Raw genomic sequence first — 25109 nt, 5'->3', positions numbered from 1 at the left:
CGAGCCAGACCTTTTAATCCAACATCAGCGCCTGCCCTCACACATGCTCTTTTGGCTAAATGGGAACAAATTCCCACCGACATACTGCAAAATCTTGGGGAAAGCCTTCCCTGAAGAGTTGTAGCTGTGATAGACGCAAAGGGAGGCCAACTACATATATTATATGTTTTTTGGAATAGGATATCTAAAAAGCTTCTATAGGTCAGGTGCCCACATACTTTTGGCCATGTAGTGTGTTTATATATATATATATATATATATATACTGTAATAACATTATACATAATCAGTATTGTATTATTATACACCTTACACATTTATTCACATAATTAAATAATGGAAAATACTTATTCAGTGCCAGATGCTAAAATATTGATATTTTAAACATTCCTACAATCCCATAAATGTATTGTAATCATAAATCTTCAGTTCTATTACTAATGACTATAATATTTACTTTAATGTGTAAGTAAAAGATTAACATGCATATATTCTCTGTCTAATCACGACAGCTCAGCTCATTGGGCAATGAGTAAAGACATATGAAACACACACATGATCTCATATGGGCAGACGTACCGTTTAATTGTTTTTTAATAAATCGTCCACCATTTATGACAGTACTGCAGGGTAGTAGTCATTTTAAAAAATAAATGCTGCTATCTTTCCACATTTAAAATCTCCTGGCGTTCGTATACCATAACTTGTTTTAAAATGCCATGAATTTAAAACTGCTGCAGTTATAAATGAAAATAACGCTCAGCGGACCAACAACTAAAACCATATCTCTATCGTGCTCAGTTCTCACCACCCTCTTATACCAAATGACGTTACGGCACGTGACGTCATGCTGCCAGGAATCCTGCTGATTTCCAGAAAGCTGTTCGACCTGTCTGTGTTTCCTCCCTCCGTGTCGGAGATTCTCAGTAATTCTAACAGAGGGAGGGTGAATTCATGCTCAGAATAGCCACAACGCAAGCACAATCACTGCCATCCCCAAGTAGGCGGAGACTATGTAAGCTTCATACATTATTAACCAGGGTTGTGTGGTTACATTTAATCAGTAAGCGATATATGTTAGAACAAATTAATAAAATAGGTATATGTTGCCCTACATTTGCGGGTTGACAGGGTAGCCCTGTAAGTCTGTAAGGGCGTGGATTGCGTGAAAGCGGAGAGTGATTGGCAGCAACCAGTCAGTGGCTGGCGAAGTAAAGTCCAGGGAGTGTATCGGCAACTTGTGAATGATTGGTTGACAATTTCTGGTAATTTACAGCGGGGGCGGGATTGGTTGAGGTGGGTCAAGTGGTTTCCGGTGCTACTGCCTCAGACAGTGCAAGCTGCGTCAGAGCGGAGAAGAAGGGATCAAGTGGTAGCGAAGGTGAGAGAAATGGCCTAAATACTTAAATATGTTTTGATGAGCATAGTGGATGATTAGTTGACTGTTCTGTAAAATTGTGTTTTCGTAACTGTTACACAACTGTTGAAAGTTTTTATGAGTAATTTAACCCCAATTTGTTTACTTTTTATACTGTGTGCTATGGTCCAGTATGGTGTGTATCTATGTGCCCCAACAATGTTCCATGTGGTTTACTTTAACCATAGTGTAGCCAAATTTGTGTTAAGACCCTTAATACTTTGTTTATAAACCTTAATACAACAGTGATACATTGTACTTTTCATTATTCATATTTGAGTGTCAACTTGCAAACAATATATATGCAGTCCAATGTGTACACTGCCATATACATGACAGGACATTTAAATCCCAATATTCTATTGCTTCATCACTAATATATAACTACTAGAGCATTAGTGTTGTTAGCATAGTGTTTATCTCTGCTTTTTATAGTCACAAAAATGGGTTAGATCGGGGAAATTGGGTTTTAGGCTGACATATGCCTGTTTTATTAGCATACCAAAATAATGCTCTGTATTTTACACACATTGTTTGATCTGTCAATAAGTGGATCAGTTGTTATTCTTTAATTTGTCTTATTCAATGTTTGAGTAGACTATTCTGTAGAAGACTGGTGTCCCGTTTCAGTTACTTAGAAAAAATGACCCAAAGGTTCTTGTTATGTATGAAAGGTAGAGTACACGAGCATCTTTTGAGTAGTACTTTTGTTGTTAGGGAGGGTATTTTATGGTACTGCTGAGATGTTCTGTTTTTTGTGTGAGTTTAAGGTCATAGTCTCTCATCAATACCTTTTTTTTTTTTTTTTAAATGTTTTCATGGCTAAATTTAATTTAGGAAAAGCTAGCATAGTTTTTATATATTTTGTCCTCTCTTAAAGGGGCTTTATTGACAAAAGATACAGTGCTCTAATTTTGCAGAATAGTTTATCTTGCAAACAATAATTTAATAAAGGGATGAATATACCTAAAACAGAATTATGTGTATAATATGGAATACCATATAATTTAAAAATGTATGTGCATATATAAATTGGGCAGAAAAGAATAAGTAAAAAATATGAAGTGGAAGAATATAATTATAGTCTCCAACATATTCAATGACTGCCCTTAATAGATATTCCATATAATATATTTGTGCCCAAACTGATCTAAAAAGTAGACAGTCAAGTCCAAAAAAAACTTTCATGTTTCAAATAGGGCATGTCATTTTAAACAACTTTCCAATTTACTTTTATCACCAATTTTGCTTTGTTCTCTTGGTATTCTTAGTTGAAAGCTAAACCTAGGAGGTTCATATGCTAATTTCTTAGTCCTTGAAGGCTGCCTCTAATCTAAATGCATTTTGATAGTTTTTCACCACTAGAGGGCATTAGTTTACGTGTTTCATATAGATAACATTGAGCTCATGCACTTGAATTTATTATGGAGACAGCTCTGATTGGCTAAAATGCAAGTCTGTCAAAAGAACTGAAATAAGGGGGCAGTCTGCTGAGGCTTAGATACAAGGTAATTACAGAGGTAAAACGTGTATAATTATAACTGTGTTGGTTATGCAAAACTGGGGAATTGGTAATTAAGGGATTATCTATCTTTTAAAACAACAAAAATTTTGGTGTTGACTGTCCCTTTAAATGGATTGCATAGTTCATGAGATGTTATACAACTTTCCAATATACGTCTGTTATCAAATTTTGCTTGGTTCTCTTTCTTCCTTTATTAAAAATAATCCTAGGTGAGTTCAGGAGCGTGCACATGTCTTAAGCCATATGACAGCAGTGTTTGCAACATTGTTTATAGCAATGTTATACATAGTTACAAACACTACTGCTATAGACATGTGCACACTCCTAAGCTCCTATCAGCCAAGCTATGTCTAGTCTTCAATAAAGGATACCAAGAAAACCAAAGCATATTTGAAAAAATATTGGAAAATTGTTTAAAATTGCATGCTCTATCTGAATCATGAAAGTTTAATTTTGACTTTATTGTCCCTTTTTTAAAGGGACAGTCCACACGGCACCAACACGCACCCCAATACAACTGCTGCACTGTTTACACCCCGTGCCACCTCACGCAGGGCAAAAGTGCCAGGGAAACTTTCTATGTCTGTTTCAACATGGCCGCCAAACTCCTTCCTCCTTCTGATGGGTTTAGTAGAACTCTCTCCCAGCAGTGTTTGTGATTGGACTGGATTACATGAGACTCTGAGTCAGACACATTGCGCATGCGCAAAACGACGGCACGCGTCATAAATTTTACAAGTGGTAGCCTGACCATTGGATGCTGCTATACAATAGATGTGCCCACAGATTTTATGGGAGGAGTTATGCTGACATCCGATAATGGCTGAAATTAAATTATTTTTTAAAATACTTTTTTCATTTTACCCTGTACGAAGCAGCACAGGACAGCATGGGGTGCCCGCAGCACAACAATAACAACAAGGTACCTGCCAATCCCCTGTAGACTGTCCCTTTAAGGATCATCGCTGAATATTTTGGTCACATTTTTTTGGACACTTATTATATTGTAACTTCATTTTTTTTTTTTACTTAGTTTTTTCAACACTTTTTAGCTAATATTTTCTGGCCATTTTATATATGAGCATATATGTTTTTAATGTGATTTCACATTATACATTTCATTCTTCTTTTTGGGAATATTCATCCCTTTGTTAATTGTGATTACTACAGATTGTACTGTGACTAATACAGACCTTGTTTATTAAAACTGATGTTAAAATTTTATTTACACTTTGGCCTCTGATGCTCTCCCAATTGTATGTGTTGTGTACTTTTTAGCATCAGATTAGGAGATCTTTTGGCTAGTTCACATCTGGCACCAACTTACTGTATATTTTGTACCTATTGTTTGCTAACCACCTTTCAAGTACATAGCAATATTTTTCACTATAATGTCACTTTTATGTGTTGTCTGCCTTTTTATAAACTACTCATGGTGGTACTGGAAACTGCTTGCGTTACACAGAGGAATCATTTCCTTGGATTTTGTTTATAGTTTTAACTTCCTATTATAGAACCTATGGGACACCTAACATGAATGGTCTACATGACTGACACATATTTTCCTTCTAATCATCAAGTAGGGGATCTAAATGATTTCTACCATGTAGAATGAAAATCGCAAACGTTATACATTTTAATCTGTTTACTTCCCTTTAGCTCATGTGTTTCATTTTTTTTTATTAGCATTATTTAACGGACACTGGGGTGATCAAATTATTGCTCTATTTTGTTGAGTAAGTTAATCCTGAAGGAAAAACATTATTGCAAGCATCAACAGTGAGACATTTTGCATCGTAGACTCTCTAAATACACCATTATTCACTTTAGTTTTTATATTCAGATATATTTCCCTTTCTTGTAGAGATTCATACAATTGGCAAACACGCTCATAATCTCTTTTCACTGCTGTCTGTCCAGTGTTGTCTCTTCCTCACTAGCAGCGATTCCATCTAAAGATAATAATCCTGTAAAATCCACCAATTTCTCTCCATGTTCTTTCTCATCTCTACACCTATTTACATGTACATTATATAGAATTGTATAAATATAAATATCACTCCACCTCCCTTACATTTCTTCAGCTCATTACTTCTGCCACTTTTTTTTCTGTCTTATAACTGAAAGTTACTTTACCTACAACAATGTTTTATCTCACTCTTCTCTATCTTTTACATTATACATACAGGTTTCTATTTTTGACACAAAATCGGGCTAGATTTTGTGTCAAAAATAAAAGCTGAGGAACATATAGCAGTTTTTTTTTTTTTAAAACAAAAGTTATCCTATTAATTCACTTAAAGGGACACTCAATTTAAAAATAAACTTCAAGATTCAGGTACAGCATACAATTTTAAACAACTTTCCAATTTACTTCCATTAACAAAATGTGCACAGTCTTTTTATATTTACCCTTTTTTGAGTCACCAACTCCTACTGAGCATGTGCAAGAATTCACAGCATATACGTATATGCATTTGTGATTGGCTGATGGCTGTAACATGATACAGGGGGAGTGGAAATGGACATAACTTTGCAATTTATTTAACAAAAATCTACTACTCATTTGAAGTTCAGACTAAGTGTTATTACATTGTCTTCTTTTCATGCATTTGTTGATTATGCAAATCTACAGTGTTGACTGGTCCTTTAAAAAGGGATAGTCTAGTCAAAATTAAACTTTCATGATTCAGATAGAGCATTCAATTTTAAGCAACCTTCTAATTTACTCCTACTATAATTTTTTTCTATGTGTTCTTGCTTTCTTTATTTGAAAAAGCAAGACTGTAAGCTTAGGAGCCGGCCCAATTTTGGTTCAGCACTGTGGGTAGCACTGCCGATTGGTGAATTGCATTTAACCACCAATCAGCAAGTGCTACCCAGGTTCTGAACCATAATTGGGCCGGCTCCTAAGCTTACAGTCTTGCTTTTTCAAATAAAGATACCTAGAGAAAGAACAATTGATATTAGGAGTAAATTAGAAGGTTAGAAACCTTAAGATATATATTTCTCTAAGTAAAGTGCAGTGTAGCTGAACATAAGGTCAGTTATTAATATTGTAGTACCCCAGCTGTTGTGTAGATGATTTGTAAAATAAACTGATGATTTCAGGATCCCATTGTATTAGAAAATGTAGGTTAGGTTTATGTTTGTCTACAAGCAATCAATAGTATGTTAATTTATGAACTTGAGAAGGTGAAAAATATTTTTTTTTAAAGGGACATTATACACTAAATAAATGCTAGATTGAATGATGCATTCAAATAAAAGATTAGTCTGAGAATAATAATTTTTTTTTTTTTAAAGTTTCCTCAGCCGTTTAAATATTGACAAAATAAGTGTAAAGTTTTAGTGTCTATAAAACAATGGGAGCTGCCATGTTGTAACTTAGGTTACCTGTGGCCAATTAGGGACAGCTATAAATAGGTCACCAGAGTGTGCAGCCAATGGCTATGTGGAATATAACCGTGTTATGCACTTCAATTTCGAACAGAAACTGAAAAGCTCACAATCTTAGATTGGAATTACAGGAACATGGGACAAAATAAATGATCTAAGTATATTGCAGAGGTTTTTTTATATATACGATTTATAATGCTATCTCAAAGTGTTAAATGTCCCTTTTTTAATGAATGGAATTGTAGAATGAGGAGGTTTGGGATGGTGTTTGCAGGTTATTTATATGGAATAGATATTTATAATATATGTCAAAGAAAACAACTTAAAAAACCCCCCCAAAAAAACAAAACACGTACTGGCCCAAAGCAATTTGTTTTCTTTTATAAGAAGTAGTTAAGAGTGAAGGTTTAAGTGAATCTCAGGCTTATTTAACAGAAAGTACATTCTGTGAAGAATTTCACATGGAAAAATCGATATCCATATCACACTGACCTTCTTTGGTTTGTGTTATTGGTTATGGTTAGGGCCTCTCCATGCATCATAAACAAGCCCAGGAGGTTCATGGATGGACCACTTCCTCCCCTACTAGCACATCAGGTTTCAGTAAAGTCCCCTGGAAGGGTTTACAGAATTAAAATCTTAAAGGGACATTCCAGTCAAAATTTCTTTGAGTAGAAACATACTTGCAAAAATGCTTCTAGGAAAAGTTATCACTCTTTTAGTGTTGCCATTTTCTCTGCACATGCATCTAAAGCATAGCTAGATATTCTCAGTGAACCAGCATTTTATATACTGGAGTTTTCAAAGAGCCAGCGGGGCTTCTATCATTTCATAAATTAGCATATTTAGTCATTACTAGACCTTAGGCTCTCTGAGCAAGTGCTGGAAATAAAATGCTTGCGCACGATGCATACTTAAATACACTTGAAACAGGTATAGCCAAGGCTGGATTGGCTTACCAGGAGATTTCCCGGTGGGCTGCAGCAGATGGGACTGGAAAGCTACAATTTGAAGGGGTGATTAATAGATGCAGTTGGGTTGTAGGGTGCCTATATAACAACAACCTGGCACTTTTGTGTTATTCAAACTAATATAATTAAATTATGAAAAAGATATTGGTGGAGGGAGTATCCCAGTAATCCCCTTTTAGAAAAATGGGGTGTTCGCAATCTACTAACTCAACAAAAAATAGGGCTGATCCCCAAATTTTCCATGGCTGCTTTTTATTCCCAGTTCGGCCCTGGCTATAGCTTTTACTAGAAGCATTTTTGCTAATACATGTGTGTTGCAAAATGCTTCTATTCAAAACTGAAATGCATCCATGTGCATTCCAATTTTGGCTGAAATGTTCTTTTTATGTTTTAAAGTGATAAAAATAAATATAAAGTAAAAGAATAGGAGAATACTGGGACACCCAGCGAAAGGGACTGGGAAACTAGGAAGAGCAGATAGATACTTCACCTCCCCCTCCCTTGCATATGAAGAGACCCTTTAGACAAACCAGAGTCTGTACACGTGTCTACATCTGATACTTTGAGGCTTGGCTAGGAGTCTGAAAATCAGCACAATGTTATTTAAAAAAAAAAAAAAGAAATACTATATTATTTTCATCATATCTTTATAATTTACTATAAAAATAAATGATAAAATATGATGAAAAAATGGAAAAAACCCACACTTTTTCTAACTTTGACCCCCAAAATCCGTTACACATCTACAACCACCAAAAAAACACCCATGCTAAATAGTTTCCAAATTTTGTCCTGAGTTTAGAAATTCCCAATGTTTACATGTTCTTTGCTTTTTTTTGTGCAAGTTATAGGGCAATAAATACAAGTAGAACTTTGCTATTTTCCCCCCCTCAAAATTAGCGATGGTTACATTGGAACACTATCTGTCCGGATCTAAGCCCATTTTGGTATATTTCATGCCACCATTTCACTGCCAAATGCGATCAAATAAAAAAAATTGTTCACTTTTTCACAAACTTTAGGTTTCTCACTGAAATTATTTACAAACAGCTTGTGCAATTATGGCACAAATTGTTGTATGCTTCTCTGGGATCCCCTTTGTTCAGAAATAGCAGACTTATATGGCTTTGGCGTTGCTTTTTGGTAATAAGAAGGCCGCTAAATGCCACTGCGCACCACACGTGTATTATGCCCAGCAGTGAAGGGTTTAATTTAGGGAGCTTGTAGCGTTAATTTTAGCTTTAGTGTAGTAGACAACCCAAAGTATTGATCTAGGCCCATTTTGGTATATTTCACCGCCAAATGCCATCAAATTAAAAATAACGTTACATTTTTCACAAGTTTAGGTTTCTCACTGAAATTATTTACAGACAGCTTGTGCAATTATGGCACAAATGGTTATAAATGCTTCACTGGGATCCCCTTTGTTCAGAAATAGCGTTGCTTTTTGGTAATTAGAAGGGCGCTATATGTCGCTGTGCATCACACGTGTATTATGTCTAGCAGTGAAAGGGTTAATTAGGTAGCTTACAGGGTTAATTTTAGCTTTAGTGTAGAGATCAGCCTCCCACCTGACACATCACACCCCCTGAACCCTCCCTGAACCCCCTCAAACAGCTCTCTTCCCTCCCCCACCTCACAATTGTCACAACCATCTTAAGTACTGGCAGAAAGTCTGCCAGTACAAAAATGAAAAGCATTTATTATTCATTTTTTATTTTTTATATTTAGTCAGCAGTGATGGATCCCCCCCATACATCTCTCTAACCCTCCCCCTCTACCTATTTTTCGCTATCTTGGGTACTGGCAGCTGTCTGGTAGTACCCAGTTTGCCTCCCCAAAAAGTTTTTTTTTTTTAATTGCAAATTATTTTCTGTAGTGTAGCTGCCCCCCTCAATAATCAACCTCCCTCCGAGATCCCTTGTGCACATCCCAGATCCCCTCACTCTCCATCCTTCATATACAAGGACTGTTTAAGTGTGCATATTTGGCGCGCGCACACACCTCCACCTGCCCCCCCCGGACGCAACCGCCGATTACTGTGCACACTTTGACAATAACGAATCCAGAACCTGACCATCGATGGCACGCCCACCCTCCTCCCAGCTGCTGCTCCCACCCACCAACGAAAGGTACCATTGATGGGGATGCAGAGAGAGCCATAGAGTGGCCCTCTCTGAATTGGTGTGTGAAAAAGGGATTGCAGTGATGCCTCAGTATCGAGACATCACTACAATACCCTAAAAGCGGCTGGAAGCAATCACGATCGATTTCCAGTGCTTCAAACCCCAGAGGACGTGCCAGAAACGTCCTTGGTCGTTAAGGGTAGTTTCTCTTGTAAGGTGTATCCAGTCCACGGATCATTCATTACTTGTGGGATATTCTCCTTCCCAACAGGAAGTTGCAAGAGGATCACCCACAGCAGAGCTGCTATATAGCTCCTCCCCTAACTGCCATACCCAGTCATTCTCTTGCAACTCTCAACAAAGATGGCGGTAGTAAGAGGAGAGTGGTAAAATATAGTTAGTTTTTTCTTCAATCAAAAGTTTGTTATTTTCAAATAGTACCGGAGTTGTACTATTTTATCTCAGGCAGTATTTAGAAGAAGAATCTGCCTGCGTTTTCTATGATCTTAGCAGCTTGTAACTAAGATCCACTGCTGTTCTAACATATGTCTGAGGAGTGAGGTAACTTCAGAGGGAGAATGGCGTGCAGCTTATCCTGCTATTGAGGTATGTGCAGTTTTAAGTTTTTCTAGGGACTAGAAAATGCTGCTGGTACCTGATTAATGTAAGTTAAGCCTAAAAACAGTGATTTAATATCGACTTGTATCAGGCTTACTACCAAAGATATATACTCTGATAATATGGCAATATAAAACGTTTGCTGGCATGTTTAATCGTTTTTATATATGCTTTGGTGATAAAACTTATTGGGGCCTATTTTTTTCCACGTGGCTGGCTTGATTTTTGCCTAGAAACAGTTTCCTGAGGCTTTCCACTGTTGTAGTAGGAGTGGGAGGGGCCTATTTTAGAGCTTTTTTGCGCAGTTAAAATTACAGAGACATTCAGCTTCCCTCAGCAGTCCCCTGCATGCTATAGGACATCTCTGAAGGGCTCTAAAGGCTTCAAAAGTCGTTTATTGAGGAAGGTAGGGCCACAGCTGAGCTGTGGCAGTTGTGACTGTTTAAAAAATGTTTATTTTGTTTTTTTGATCCGTTTTTTGCATTAAGGGGTTAATCATCCATTTTCAAGTGGGTGCAATGCTCTACTAACCTATTACATACACTGTAAAAATTTCGTTTGATTTACTGCCTTTTTTCACTGTTTTTCAAATTTTGACAAAATTTGTTTCTCTTAAAGGCACAGTACCGTTTTTTATATTTGCTTGTTAACTTGATTTAAAGTGTTTTCCAAGCTTGCTAGTCTCATTGCTAGTCTGTACAAACATGTCTGACATAGAGGAAACTCCTTGTTCATTATGTTTAAAAGCCATGGTGGAACCCCATATGAGAATGTGTACTAAATGTATTGATTTCACTTTAAACAATAAAGATCAGCTTTTGTCTTTAAAAAATTTATCACCAGAGGATTCTAACGAGGGGGAAGTTATGCCGACTAACTCTCCCCACGTGTCAGACCCTTTGACTCGCGCTCAAATGGCGCCAAGTACATCAAGCACGCCCATAGCGATTACTTTACAAGACATGGCGGCAGTCATGGATAATACACTGTCAAGCGGTATTAGCCAGACTACCTGAATTTAGAGGAAAGCGTGATAGCTCTGGTGTTAGGCGTAATACAGAGCATACAGACGCTTTAAGAGCCATGTCTGATACTGCCTCACAATATGCAGAAGCTGAGGAAGGAGAGCTTCAGTCTGTGGGTGATATCTTTGACTCAGGGAAACCTGATTCTGATATTTCTACTTTTAAATTTAAGCTTGAGAACCTCCGTGTTTTGCCTAGGGAGGTTTTAGCTGCTCTGAATGACTGTGACACAATTGCAGTGCCAGAGAAATTGTGTAGACTGGATAAATACTTTGCAGTGCCGGTGTGTACTGACCTTTTTCCAATACCTAAAAGGTTTACAGAAATTATTAATAAAGAGTGGAATAGACCCGGTGTGCCGTTTAAATCTTGGTCAGCTGACGTGACTTCAAAGTCTAAACTACTTAACATTCCCTTCAAGGGACAGACCCTATTCGGGCCTGGTTTGAAGGAAATTATTGCTGACATTACTGGAGGTAAAGGTCATGCCCTTCCTCAGGACAGGTCCAAATCAAGGGCCAAACAGTCTAATTTTCGTGCCTTTCGAAACTTCAAGGCAAGTGCAGCATCAACTTCCTCTGCTACAAAACAAGAGGGAACTTTTGCTCAGTCCAAGACGGCCTGGAAACCTAACCAGTCCTGGAACAAAGGCAAGCAGGCCAAAAAGCCTGCTGCTGCCTCTAAGACAGCATGAAGGAACGGCCCCCTATCCGGTAACGGATCTAGTAGGGGGCAGACTTTCTCTCTTCGCCCAGGCGTGGGCAAGAGATGTTCAGGATCCCTGGGCGTTGGAGATTATATCTCAGGGGTATCTTCTGGACTTCAAGGCTTCTCCTCCACAAGGGAGATTTCACCTTTCACGATTAGCAGTGATCCATCCAGTTCCAAAGGAGGAACAGGGACAGGGATTTTGCTCAAATCTGTTTGTGGTTCCCAAAGAAGAGGGAACCTTCAGACCAATCTTGGATCTAAAGATCTTAAACAAATTCCTCAGAGTTCCATCATTCAAAATGGAAACTATTCAGACCATCCTACCTATGATCCAGGAGGGTCAATATATGACTATGGTGGATCTAAAGGATGCTTACCTTCACATTCCGATACACAAAGATCATCGTCGGTTCTTAAGCTTTGCCTTTCTGGACAGGCATTACCAGTTTGTGGCTCTTCCCTTCGGGTTAGCTACAGCCCCAAGAATTTTTACAAAGGTTCTGGGGTCGCTTCTGGCGGTTCTAAGGCCGCGGGGCATTGCAGTGGCCCCTTATCTAGACGACATCCTGATACAGGCGTCAAATTTCCAAATTGCCAAGTCCCATACGGACATAGTTCTGGCATTTCTGAGGTCGCACGGGTGGAAAGTAAACGAGGAGAGTTCTGTCCCCACTCACAAGAGTCTCCTTCCTAGGGACTCTGATAGATTCTGTAGAAATGAAAATTTACCTGACGGAGTCCAGGTTATCAAAACATCTAAATTCTTGCCGTGTTCTCCATTCTATTCCGCGCCCTCAAATGGCACAGAATTTATTTAAAGTCACAAGGTCACGAACCAATTTTATGGATTCTCAAAACATCTTAATTCACATCAAATAATAATCTTAAATATGATATAACAAATATACACGCTTAATAGCACAGATAGAATGTTAGCTAAAACAGAGCTTGCTACACATTTAATAGCAAGAATTCTCTGATTATAGCAAGAACTCAATTATCACAATAAACTGAAAAACCAATTCACACTTAGCACATTGGTTTGTTTAAAATATTGGAAGTACACACAGTAGTAACTGTGCCTAGTTTTTTATGTCACTAACGCTCATAGAGTGATTCACGAGTATTCACATTAAGATTAAAACATCACGTTTTTCTTTTTCCTTTTAGCACCTACTAAACACATAATAATATTAACAATAGTGTACCTAGATGTCTAATTGTCCATTATCTAATACAATGTAATGAAGGTAGTCAAGCATGATAAGAACATAATGACATATCTATATGTGATCGAATATCTTGTAACAAGAAGAAATACCCCTTGAAATAACTTGATCTGTATCAATACATAAAGCACTATGAAACGTCAACACAAATGGATCACTCCAAGAAGTCCTAAAGCGCATTGTTAGAGTCTGATATTCAATGTTTTGACAGCTCACGAAACCCCAGCATTAGATACATACTAATAATAGTACCATATGATTGGAACCCGAAGCTGTCAATCTACCGATCCTGTCCAATCGATAACCAATCACAAATGGAGTAAGGCGGGACTTCCGGTTTAACCTATATATACCCCCAAACAATCGGCGGCTCGCCGCCATTGACAAAGCCCGGAGGGGCAAAACTAGTCAGGAGTCATTGTGAGCGTTTGGGCGCTCAGTTTTTAAACAGCCTAGCACTACTATGCTAATCTAGACAGAAAAAGATATTATCAGCTATATTCAGTTAACTTGTTGATCAGTCTGGGTTGTGCTAGACTTAGCCAGAGTTAATATTTAAAACAATACAGGTATCCACTCTTTGACCGTGCAGGATATGAGAGAATATACGCTGCACAAAGTCCTTATGAACAGCAATCATAATAGAAAATACATTAACCGTGATAGCAGTAACCTGAATTGACATAACTATAGGTTGTGTTTGTAGCGCAAACTGAGCTAAACATAACTGTGACATATATTGGCAACACAGAGATAGTGTTGTCTCCTAATAAAGACACTGTAATTTTGGGTTATATGTTTGTAGCGCAAACAGAGCCAAACGAAATTGTGACATATATTGGCAACACAGAGATAGTGTTGACTTCTAATAAAGACACTGTAATTTTGGGTTATATGTTTGTAGCGCAAACAGAGCAAAAAGAAATTGTGACATATATTGGCAACACAGAGATAGTGTTGTCTTCTAATAAAGACACTGCAATTTTGAGTTACATGTATCATTAACAAATAAGTGATTGTAGCATATGCAAGATTATTGGCAGCCCTCATGTATATATGAAGTGGAGGGTCACAGAGAATCTACTGTACAAACAGAATAATACAGATTTGCACTGTTTAACCGGTTGTGTAATGTACAGAACATATGTGGCGTGAAGTCCTTTTTCACATTGAATGTTGTTAAAGACACAATATATAATACCAGTGTTGCGCACAAACCAGATCTTCTTTAATTATAACGTTCACCCACACTATAGAACGTGACACTATACAGTTGCACATAAGCAACACAAGATAAATATTGTTCTCTAACCAATACCTACATACAAGTTATAAAATATATAAGTGAAGAAGGTTGTCCAAACAGGACCGAACTGCAGCTACTATTTTTATAGATAGTGCAGGGACCGAGTGGATAAATTTCTGGCTCATACTATATAAACTAGAGCTATTAGGGTATCCAAATATCCTTACAGAGGGTGTATGTCATAGTATGATTGTACATACACACCATTTGGACTCACTATTACAAGTATAGCTGAGTAATTATAGCACTACACAGGGGGCATATTTATTAATTACAGGCCTTGATACTATAGTCGTCCATATAGTGAATATATATTGTCAGATCACATGATAGTGCTAGTGTCGATTTTAATTTGTGTGTTACCCTTATTTTAAGTGCAGTTCATAATAAAAGTTTAAAAATATTTTATTTTAACCCGTTCTGGAACTACTGCCTCACAGTCTAGGCTGAGAGTGCTTATAGGTGCATACTTACAGGAGATATCCACATCTCTATGTGAGAGTCTTCTTAGTTTTCAGGAATATAATTGTTTATGCATTTAGCACCATTCCCTATATAATTAAGGCTTTATTGACAAATAAGCATTAAGTTTGCAATTATATAATAACAGGGAAAAAGCCCTTGTGGTGCCATTGTTCGTGTGTAGTAACATAAGTAAAAGTTGTCTGGGATTTCCAGATTTTTCTGAACAATAGAGCACATAGACTTATATACCATACCAGATAATGGAATCCATATTTGATACAGACAGACAAGCAAGACAGCTTAAAAGAACAGCGGACCTGAATGACATTTTTGACAGTGGCCAAAATACAGGAAAGATACCAGTAGCCACCTCACTTGATGGGGCTTTAAAAGATCTACATAGAACCTTATATAAACAGGACAAAACGTGGTGGAATAAACACTTTTTTGAAAAATACATAGAAAGGAAACTCATACCTAGAGGTCTACGTATACAGTTATTTCCAGCATTTGAGTTCAAAAATGATAGTTTAACAACTGAGTGGGAAGAAGCTCTCTCTGAGTGTTCAGAGAAACTAATGAAAATACTGGTAAAACATGACACATTAGAATATGATCTATTTGAGACTAAAATCAAGGAACAGTATGAAAATCTCAAAAAATTTGAGCTAAATCCTGACTTTAATCAACTGTATAAAACGTATCAACAAGAATTAGATAAGTATGAGCAAGAACTCAAAAACATCAAATCGGGTAAACTAAATAGAGACATTAGTAATTTCACTAATAATAAAGTGTATAAATGGCGAAGAAATGGGTTCTATAGAAATACAAATAAAAACCCCAAAGTAAATATCATAGAAAGTGATATCTCTGATACAGATGGAGAAGAAGGGAGTTCTAACAGCAATCCCCCCCATCAGACAACTATATCCCCATCCAACCCGATTATACCCAGATCATCTAGCAGAAACAAGAGGAAAGATTTTTTAGATTCAGGAGGGGAATACGCAGAGGGGGGAGGCATAAACAAAAAAACAACCAGAGGCAGAACCAGGTATCAGAGAGGGCAACAAGGCCACTGGAGACCACCCAGGAGGGAACAGAGCCCCTTCTCACAGATCAGAATGAATCATTGAGAGTCATTAATTTATCTACATTAAAACTCACATCCAATCACATTTCAGTATTATCCAAAGGTTTATCCTTTTGTCCAACTAACAATGTGGACAAATTTGAGGTTGTAAAAGATGTGCAATTGTTTACTAGGAAATTGTTTCTGAAAAAATTCTTCTCATCAGAAGAAAATATATCAGGATGGACAGAAGAAGAAAGACTGACTCTGAATGATCTGGAGGATTTATTAGGGGAATCAGAACCAAAGACTCCAGACAGATGGAGAGATAACATAAGAAACAAATCCACATTTGTACCAAAAAATTACAACAATCCTCAAATTGAGATGTTTAGAGACTGTGTGTGTCGGGATATTACATCACTCAAATTAGCCCCCAAAAAATACAATTTGACATTTGAAGAACAACAGGCAATACACGATATGACACAATGGGATGAAGTAGTCATTCGTGGATCAGACAAAGGTGGCAATATAGTCATCTGGCCTATAGACCTTTACCTAAAAGAAGCCAATAAACAACTAAAGGATAAGTCCTGTTATACAAGATTGTTACATAATCCCATGGAGGGTTATTCAAAAATGTATTCTAACATTTTCAATAAGGCCTTTAAAGAAGGAGTCATCACAACTAAGGAACATAAATATCTAAAAGTGGATAAACCTAAGATTGCCACTTTTTATATGATTCCGAAAATACATAAAAATGCACAAAATCCACCAGGTAGGCCCATAGTGTCAGGCATTGAGGGCTTAACAGAGAGAGCTAGCACGTACATTGATTTAAGACTACGGCAGTATGTAGAAGAACTGCCATCATATGTGCAAGACACAATGCAGGTTCTGCAAAGACTAGAAAATCTAACTCTAAATGACACTACTTGGCTAGTCACTACAGATGTAGAGTCCCTTTATACTTCGATTAACCATCAGCAAAGTTTACAAGCCATAAGATACTTTTTAGAACGGTATTCAGAAGAAAATAGGGAACATGACAACTTTATTTTAAAATTGTTAGATTTTGTACTGAATTACAATTTCTTCACATTTGATGGTCAATTCTATCTTCAGACCAGAGGCACAGCCATGGGCACCACCTGTGCCCCCACTTATGCCAATCTGTTTTTAGGCTGGTGGGAGAAAGAATTTGTGTTCACAGAAAGCAACCAAAAGTATACTGATTGTATCCCTCTGTGGATACGTTTCATAGATGACATCCTTTTTATTTGGGAAGGCACACACAGTGAGTTATTAAATTTCCTAAAACATCTAAATCAAAATGATCTGAACATCAAATTAACACATGAAGAAAGTCTTACCAAAATAATTTTTTTGGATATAACAATCAATAAGAAGAGTGATGGTAATGTGACCACCGACCTATACAGGAAGCCTACTGCTGCAAACAGTGTGCTACATAGTACAAGTGCACATGCTCCAGGCACAATGAAAAGTTTACCCACAGGGGAATTCTTAAGGCTACGCAGAAATTGCTCAGATGAGCAGGTATTCAACATCAGGGCAAAAGAATTGGAGGAGAGACTGTGGAAAAGAGGGTACAGCTAAAGAAGTACCAAAAAAGCTAAATACAGAGCTTTACATACTACAAGACATGACCTCCTTTTCAAAAAATATAAAAATAGCCCAAATATACCTAGGCTGATTATGACATACAACAGCCAAACTCTACAAATTCTGAACATCATACAGAAACACTGGAATATCTTAATGATGGATTCGACAATAAAGACCATCTTAGGGGATAGACCCTCAGTTGGATACAGAAGGACGAAAAACGTTAAAGATCTTGTAACAAGTAGTCATTTCCAAAAGAAGAAAACCAAAACAGCATTCAAACCAGGAGCTCACAAATGTGGCAACTGCAGCACATGTAAATATATGCACAGCACAGATACTATCACAGATAGGTTTGGGAAGAAACATAACATCAAAAGATACATAAGTTTCAATACTGAGAGTGTAATTTATGTACTTTACTGTACATGCAATTTGTACTATGTAGGAATGACCTCTAGGAAACTGCATTTGAGATTAATGGAACATTTAAGAAATATTAAAAACACAGCGAAAGATAAGGAAGAAATGAAATCTAGAACTAGTGTAGCTGCACATTTCTTAATTCCATAATTCGAATCAAAATGACCTACAATGCTGGGGTATAGAAAAAGTGAGTTTAGGAATGAGAGGAGGAATCTTGGAAACGGCCTTACTGAAAGCTGGTGGATTTATTTATTGAACGCAGTCCAACCACACGGGCTAAATGAACAGAATAACTATTATATTTTTCTGTGAACAATATATATATATATATATATATATATCTATCAATATCACACATTGATACAAAAACCTTGTATAATATGTAGGGGTTCAATCTACATGACTGAAGAACTACTAGAAACATATCATAACTAGAAAGCTTGACACATAATATAAAAAATAATGGATGACAATACGAAGAGTCATTAAACTAGTTTATTTAAATATTCTTTTCACCCCTTCCCTGAACTTTTTTCACATAAACTCAAATGGCACACAATTTATTTAAAGTCACAAGGTCACGAACCAATTTTATGGATTCTCAAAACATCTTAATTCACATCAAATAATAATCTTAAATATGATATAACAAATATACACGCTTAATAGCACAGATAGAATGTTAGCTAAAACAGAGCTTGCTACACATTTAATAGCAAGAATTCTCTGATTATAGCAAGAACTCAATTATCACAATAAACTGAAAAACCAATTCACACTTAGCACATTTGTTTGTTTAAAATATTGGAAGTACACACAGTAGTAACTGTGCCTAGTTTTTTATGTGTCACTAACGCTCATAGAGTGATTCACGAGTATTCACATTAAGATTAAAACATCACGTTTTTCTTTTTCCTTTTAGCACCTACTAAACACATAATAATATTAACAATAGTGTACCTAGATGTCTAATTGTCCATTATCTAATACAATGTAATGAAGGTAGTCAAGCATGATAAGAACATAATGACATATCTATATGTGATCGAATATCTTGTAACAAGAAGAAATACCCCTTGAAATAACTTGATCTGTATCAATACATAAAGCACTATGAAACGTCAACACAAATGGATCACTCCAAGAAGTCCTAAAGCGCATTGTTAGAGTCTGATATTCAATGTTTTGACAGCTCACGAAACCCCAGCATTAGATACATACTAATAATAGTACCATATGATTGGAACCCGAAGCTGTCAATCTACCGATCCTGTCCAATCGATAACCAATCACAAATGGAGTAAGGCGGGACTTCCGGTTTAACCTATATATACCCCCAAACAATCGGCGGCTCGCCGCCATTGACAAAGCCCGGAGGGGCAAAACTAGTCAGGAGTCATTGTGAGCGTTTGGGCGCTCAGTTTTTAAACAGCCTAGCACTACTATGCTAATCTAGACAGAAAAAGATATTATCAGCTATATTCAGTTAACTTGTTGATCAGTCTGGGTTGTGCCAGACTTAGCCAGAGTTAATATTTAAAACAATACAGGTATCCACTCTTTGACCGTGCAGGATATGAGAGAATATACGCTGCACAAAGTCCTTATGAACAGCAATCATAATAGAAAATACATTAACCGTGATAGCAGTAACCTGAATTGACATAACTATAGGTTGTGTTTGTAGCGCAAACGGAGCTAAACATAACTGTGACATATATTGGCAACACAGAGATAGTGTTGTCTCCTAATAAAGACACTGTAATTTTGGGTTATATGTTTGTAGCGCAAACAGAGCCAAACAAAATTGTGACATATATTGGCAACACAGAGATAGTGTTGTCTTCTAATAAAGACACTGCAATTTTGAGTTACATGTATCATTAACAAATAAGTGATTGTAGCATATGCAAGATTATTGGCAGCCCTCATGTATATATGAAGTGGAGGGTCACAGAGAATCTACTGTACAAACAGAATAATACAGATTTGCACTGTTTAACCGGTTGTGTAATGTACAGAACATATGTGGCGTGAAGTCCTTTTTCACATTGAATGTTGTTAAAGACACAATATATAATACCAGTGTTGCGCACAAACCAGATCTTCTTTAATTATAACATTCACCCACACTATAGAACGTGACACTATACAGTTGCACATAAGCAACACAAGATAAATATTGTTCTCTAACCAATACCTACATACAAGTTATAAAATATATAAGTGAAGAAGGTTGTCCAAACAGGACCGAACTGCAGCTACTATTTTTATAGATAGTGCAGGGACCGAGTGGATCAATTTCTGGCTCATACTATATAAACTAGAGCTGTTAGGGTATCCAAATATCCTTACAGAGGGTGTATGTCATAGTATGATTGTACATACACACCATTTGGACTCACTATTACAAGTATAGCTGAGTAATTATAGCACTACACAGGGGGCATATTTATTCATTACAGGCCTTGATACTATAGTCGTCCATATAGTGAATATATATTGTCAGATCACATGATAGTGCTAGTGTCGATTTTAATTTGTGTGTTACCCTTATTTTAAGTGCAGTTCATAATAAGTTATATTTTATTTTAACCCGTTCTGGAACTACTGCCTCACAGTCTAGGCTGAGAGTGCTTATAGGTGCATACTTACAGGAGATATCCACATCTCTATGTGAGAGTCTTCTTAGTTTTCAGGATTAGCTACAACCTTACGTGCAAGGTGGTTATAGAAAGTAACTGCTTATTTTTGTATACACTGTCTGGTGGGTGCTAATTTGTACCAACTGTGTGCGAGCTTGGGGCTTATGCATATATAGTGTGCACGCATATTTGCCTCAGGCGGATAGAATGTCTATGCACAAGAGGCTGATGTATGAGCACTGTATATAAGGCTTATACATATTTACTGTGTGTGCTTAGTGCTCTATCTAATATCAAGTGTTTATAAACATGTTACTTATCCTCCTTTTGAATACTGTTTTCAGAACTTTGGTTTCCTTCAAAAAAAAAAAAAAAAAAAAAAAAAGGGAACTGCTGGTTTCAAATATCCTCATGTCATGGTACTTGTGTGTGCGCTGTGTACCATGCCAGTGCTGTGCTGCTCACCTTATGCTAAGGATCAGGGGCATATTATATAGAATAGTGTGCAGATACCGGGGTGACAGCCAACACTTTCACTATACAGACTGATAACGGACAGCACAGGAGGAAGCCCTTAGCCCTCTCTCTGTGTCGCTGAGCCTCCCTCTCTTTATTCTGGTTATAACCATAGCATCAGTTACCGTGTGTGTGTGTCATGAATTGTTTTAAGAGGCCAGAGAACCGGATCTGCTGCTGTTTAGTTACTAAACAGCAGCAGATCCAGTTCTCTGGCCTCTTAAAACAATTCATGACACACACACGGTAACTGATGCTATGGTTCCAGTCCACTCAGCCATATATACAGTATATTATTTGTTAGGGTCCAGGGACTATGCGTGGTGTAGAGTGCTAAAATGTAAAATAAACTATTTGCAGCATACATGCGGCTATATTTTGTTTTGTGAATGTTATATGTAAAATACACTGATATATTATATTATTATTATATATATATATATATATATATATAGTGTGTGTATGTATGTATATGTGTGTGTATATATATGTGTGTATATATATATATATATATATATATATATATATATATATATATATATATATATATATATATATATATATATATATATAATTTTATACTTTATACCCTGGCCAAAAAATATAATGGCCGAAACACGGCCTAAAACTTAGGGGGTGGGGGCAGCAGAATTTTAAGTGCCTAGGGCAGCACACAACCTAAATACGCCACTGCTAAGGATAGACATGTAACTCAATAGAACAGGGGAGGGCTGTACATTTTTAGCCATGTTGGTCCTCTTTGGGCTGAAATTGGAATTGCACATTTTTGGCGGCCCAAATTTTGGTGCATCACTAGTGTTATTCTTTATTTAGTTCTGTGTAACAGAATCAGATTTAACCATTTTTTTTTTTTTTTGTTTTGTTACCAATTATCAAAATAAAGTATAGTCCTAGAAAACTATTATATGCAAAACAGCAAGTCAAGTAATGAACTCAAACAGCATCTCTAGGCTGGCATCAAATTTGAAATATGCTACACAATAATTTTGCCGAAAATAAAAGGCAAAAAAAACGAAATACCAAAAATACCATTTTCGGACGAAACTTTCTGCGGCTGAAATTTTGGTGCATCCCTAATATTAATACATTTTTTACCTCTGTGGTTATCTTGTATGTAAGCCTCTGCAATCTGCCCCTTATTTCAGTTCTTCTGACAGACTTGCATTTTAGCCAATCAGTATGGGCTCCTAGGAACTCCACGTGCGTGAGCACAGTTTTATCTATATGAAATACATGAACTAACACCCTCTAGTAGTGAAAAACTGTCAAAATGCCCTGAGCTAAGAAGCGGCCTTCAACGGCTTAGAAATTAGTATATGAACCTCCTAGATATAGCTTTCAAGTAAGAATACCAATAGAACAAATCAAAATTGGTGCTAGAAGTAAATTGGAAAATTGTTTAAAATGACGTGCCCTATCTAGATAATGAAAGTTTGTTTTGGACTAGACTGTCCATTTTAAATATCTCACTGTTTACCAAACATAGCAGATTAAAGTGATGGTAAACCCAAGTGTTTTATAAGTTTACATATAATTAAATATTAAAGTACATGTAGCACAGATTATTATTTTTTTATGTGCCTTTTACTCCTTTAAAACTGGCTTTTCCTTCCCCCCCCCCCCCCTTGTTGTCGGTTCCCTCCCTGTCAGGTCCACTTTTTTTTTCTACCATTTGACAGGCATTTGGTGCAGCCAACAGGAGGTGCACCACACACCATATATATTTTTCCAGCAGCGTGCTGCTTTAAAGCCAGATTAGCTAGCATTCCAACTGCGCATGCACAGTTCTACTGAGTGAGACAGTAATGCTACACTGTAGCAATTCACTGTTTACTGCTGAGAATACAGAATCATGAGTGTGAGAATTCAAAGCATTTGATAAGTTAAAAAAAAATAGTTGTATATAAAAAAAAATGTCATTGTTATTTTTGTAGCATATACTATAGGGACATTTCTATAGATTTTTACTCCGTTATGGATCTGTCATCTGGGGTGGGGGGATGGGCTACTTGGGTCCATAGATATATGTACTTCTGTGTTTGCAGCAGTAAACATTGAATCGCTCCTGTTTAACCAATTCACTGTCTTCCTGGAGCAGTAATCGGCTCACGCAGTAGAACTGTGCATCATTTGTCGGAATGCTAGCCGATATGACATCAAATCCGCAGCCTGCGAGCGTGCTGCTGGAGAAATACATAGGGTGTGTAATGCACCTCCAATTGGCTGCACCACATTGCCTGTCAAATGGTAAATGAAATGGACCTGACGGGGAGGGTGGGCAAGGCACTGATAACAGGGAAAGGAGTAAAGGTAAGAGGAGAAACATACTTTTTAAATACAAATTCTGTGCTACAAGTATATTAATATAATCTTTCATATAATTAAATGCCTAGACTTACCATCACTTTATCATCTTTACTATATAATGTTGTTAAATTACATTGGTTTGTTTATGCAAAAAAAAAAGAATCTCCACAATTATTTTGCATTGCTTCATTTTTTTTAAGTCACAATATATTCTGTAAGTGTTTGACAGTTTATAAAAAGACTCTGAACACATTTTATAAACTGTGAATATGCATTAGCGGTCAGTTGTAAACTTGTAAGGATCCTGATGTTTGTTACGCCCTTCTAGCATGGCTTATTTGCTTGTGAAAATGAAAGTAAATTTATAGTCGTTAGTTTCGCAATACATAATAGCCTTCTGCAAAAAAAAAAAAAAAAAAAAAAAAAAAGATGTATCTTTGCTGAAGGTTGCGTCCCACCAACATTGTATGCTCTTTGTTTTTAAATGTTATATTAAAAGGACAGTCAAGTCCAAAAGAAACTTTCAGGTTTTAAAGAGGACATGTAATTTTCCAATTTACTTTTATCACCAATTTTTCTTTATTTTCTTGGTATTCTTAGTTGAAAACTAAACCTAGGTAGGCTCATATGATAATTTGTAAGCCCTTGAAGGTCACCTCTTATCACATGCTTTTCACAACAGGGGAGAGCTAGTTCATGTAAACCATATAGATAACATTGTGATCATGCCCATGGCTTGTGGCTAGGGTTGCCACCTTTTGTCCAGAAAATTCCTGGACACTTTTTAAGTGGACGTGGAGAGGGCGTGGCTTGGGGTGTGGCTTGGGGCGTGGCTTCTCACGGCCTCAAATTCGTTATGAAATAAATTTATATATATATATATATATATATATATATATATATATATATATATATATATATATATATGTATAATATAATATTTACACATAAGCCCCCACAAAAAAGGACCATATCAGTTAGAAAAAAACAGCAGACACAGCCAAGTATTACTCACAGTTTCTCTGTGACTGGCTGCACTGCTCTTGTTGGCTTAGGGCCGGCCGGGGCAAGGGCTCCAGGAAGACTGCTGCTGCAGTGGACCTACAGTCGACGGAGGTCGTGGTCTGGCCATGTTTCAGCAGGCAGACAGCCCGCTGCGCGGCCACCGCACTTCTAACACCTGCAGCCGGATGTGATGACTGAGACTCCCCTCCTCGATCCTCTGACTTCCCCCCTCCCATTGTCCCACACTAATCACTGTCTCTCCTGCAGGCAGCAGACTCCACCTACCCGTTTTTGTCACCCCCGGCTAAGCGCTCCTCTGGCCAGCTAAAGTTTTTTTAAAGTCACTCAGCTCACTGCTGCTTGCTGCGCCAGGGGAGCGTTTAGCCCGGGGCATTTGAGGCTAGTTCCGGGACACGGGACACAGAGCCTCAGACCGGGATTGTCCCGGTGAAACCGGGGCAGGTGGCAACCCTACTTGTGGCAGACACTGCACTAATTGGCTAAAGTGAAAGTCAATAGATAATAAATAAAGTGTCATGTGATCAGGGGCTGTCAGAAGATGCTTAGATACAAGTTAATCACAGGGGTAAAAAGTATATTAATATAACCATGTTGGTTATGCAAAACTGGGGAATGGGTAATAAAGGGATTATCTATCTTTTTAAACAACAAAAATTCTGGTGTTGAC

General features: G+C 37.2%; 1 protein-coding gene across 4 annotated transcripts in view; it reads left to right on the top strand.

Moving 5' to 3' along the window:
- The first annotated feature begins 1304 nt into the window (after positions 1-1304).
- The window catches only part of STAT3 (signal transducer and activator of transcription 3), a 600544-nt gene continuing 576739 nt past the window's right edge, over positions 1305-25109 (top strand). For 3 of the 4 annotated variants that reach the window (XM_053699116.1, XM_053699126.1, XM_053699099.1), the window contains exon 1: positions 1305-1380. The gene's annotated coding sequence lies outside the window, so the exon portion shown is untranslated. The remainder of the gene's footprint in view (positions 1381-25109) is intronic. The other variant, XM_053699108.1, reaches the window with a different exon arrangement.

Source organism: Bombina bombina, chromosome 1, assembly GCF_027579735.1.
Source record: "Bombina bombina isolate aBomBom1 chromosome 1, aBomBom1.pri, whole genome shotgun sequence".
Classification (NCBI taxonomy): Eukaryota; Metazoa; Chordata; class Amphibia; order Anura; family Bombinatoridae; genus Bombina; species Bombina bombina.
Note: the sequence above shows the minus strand (reverse complement) of the source record. Positions and strands in the feature narration are given on the sequence as shown.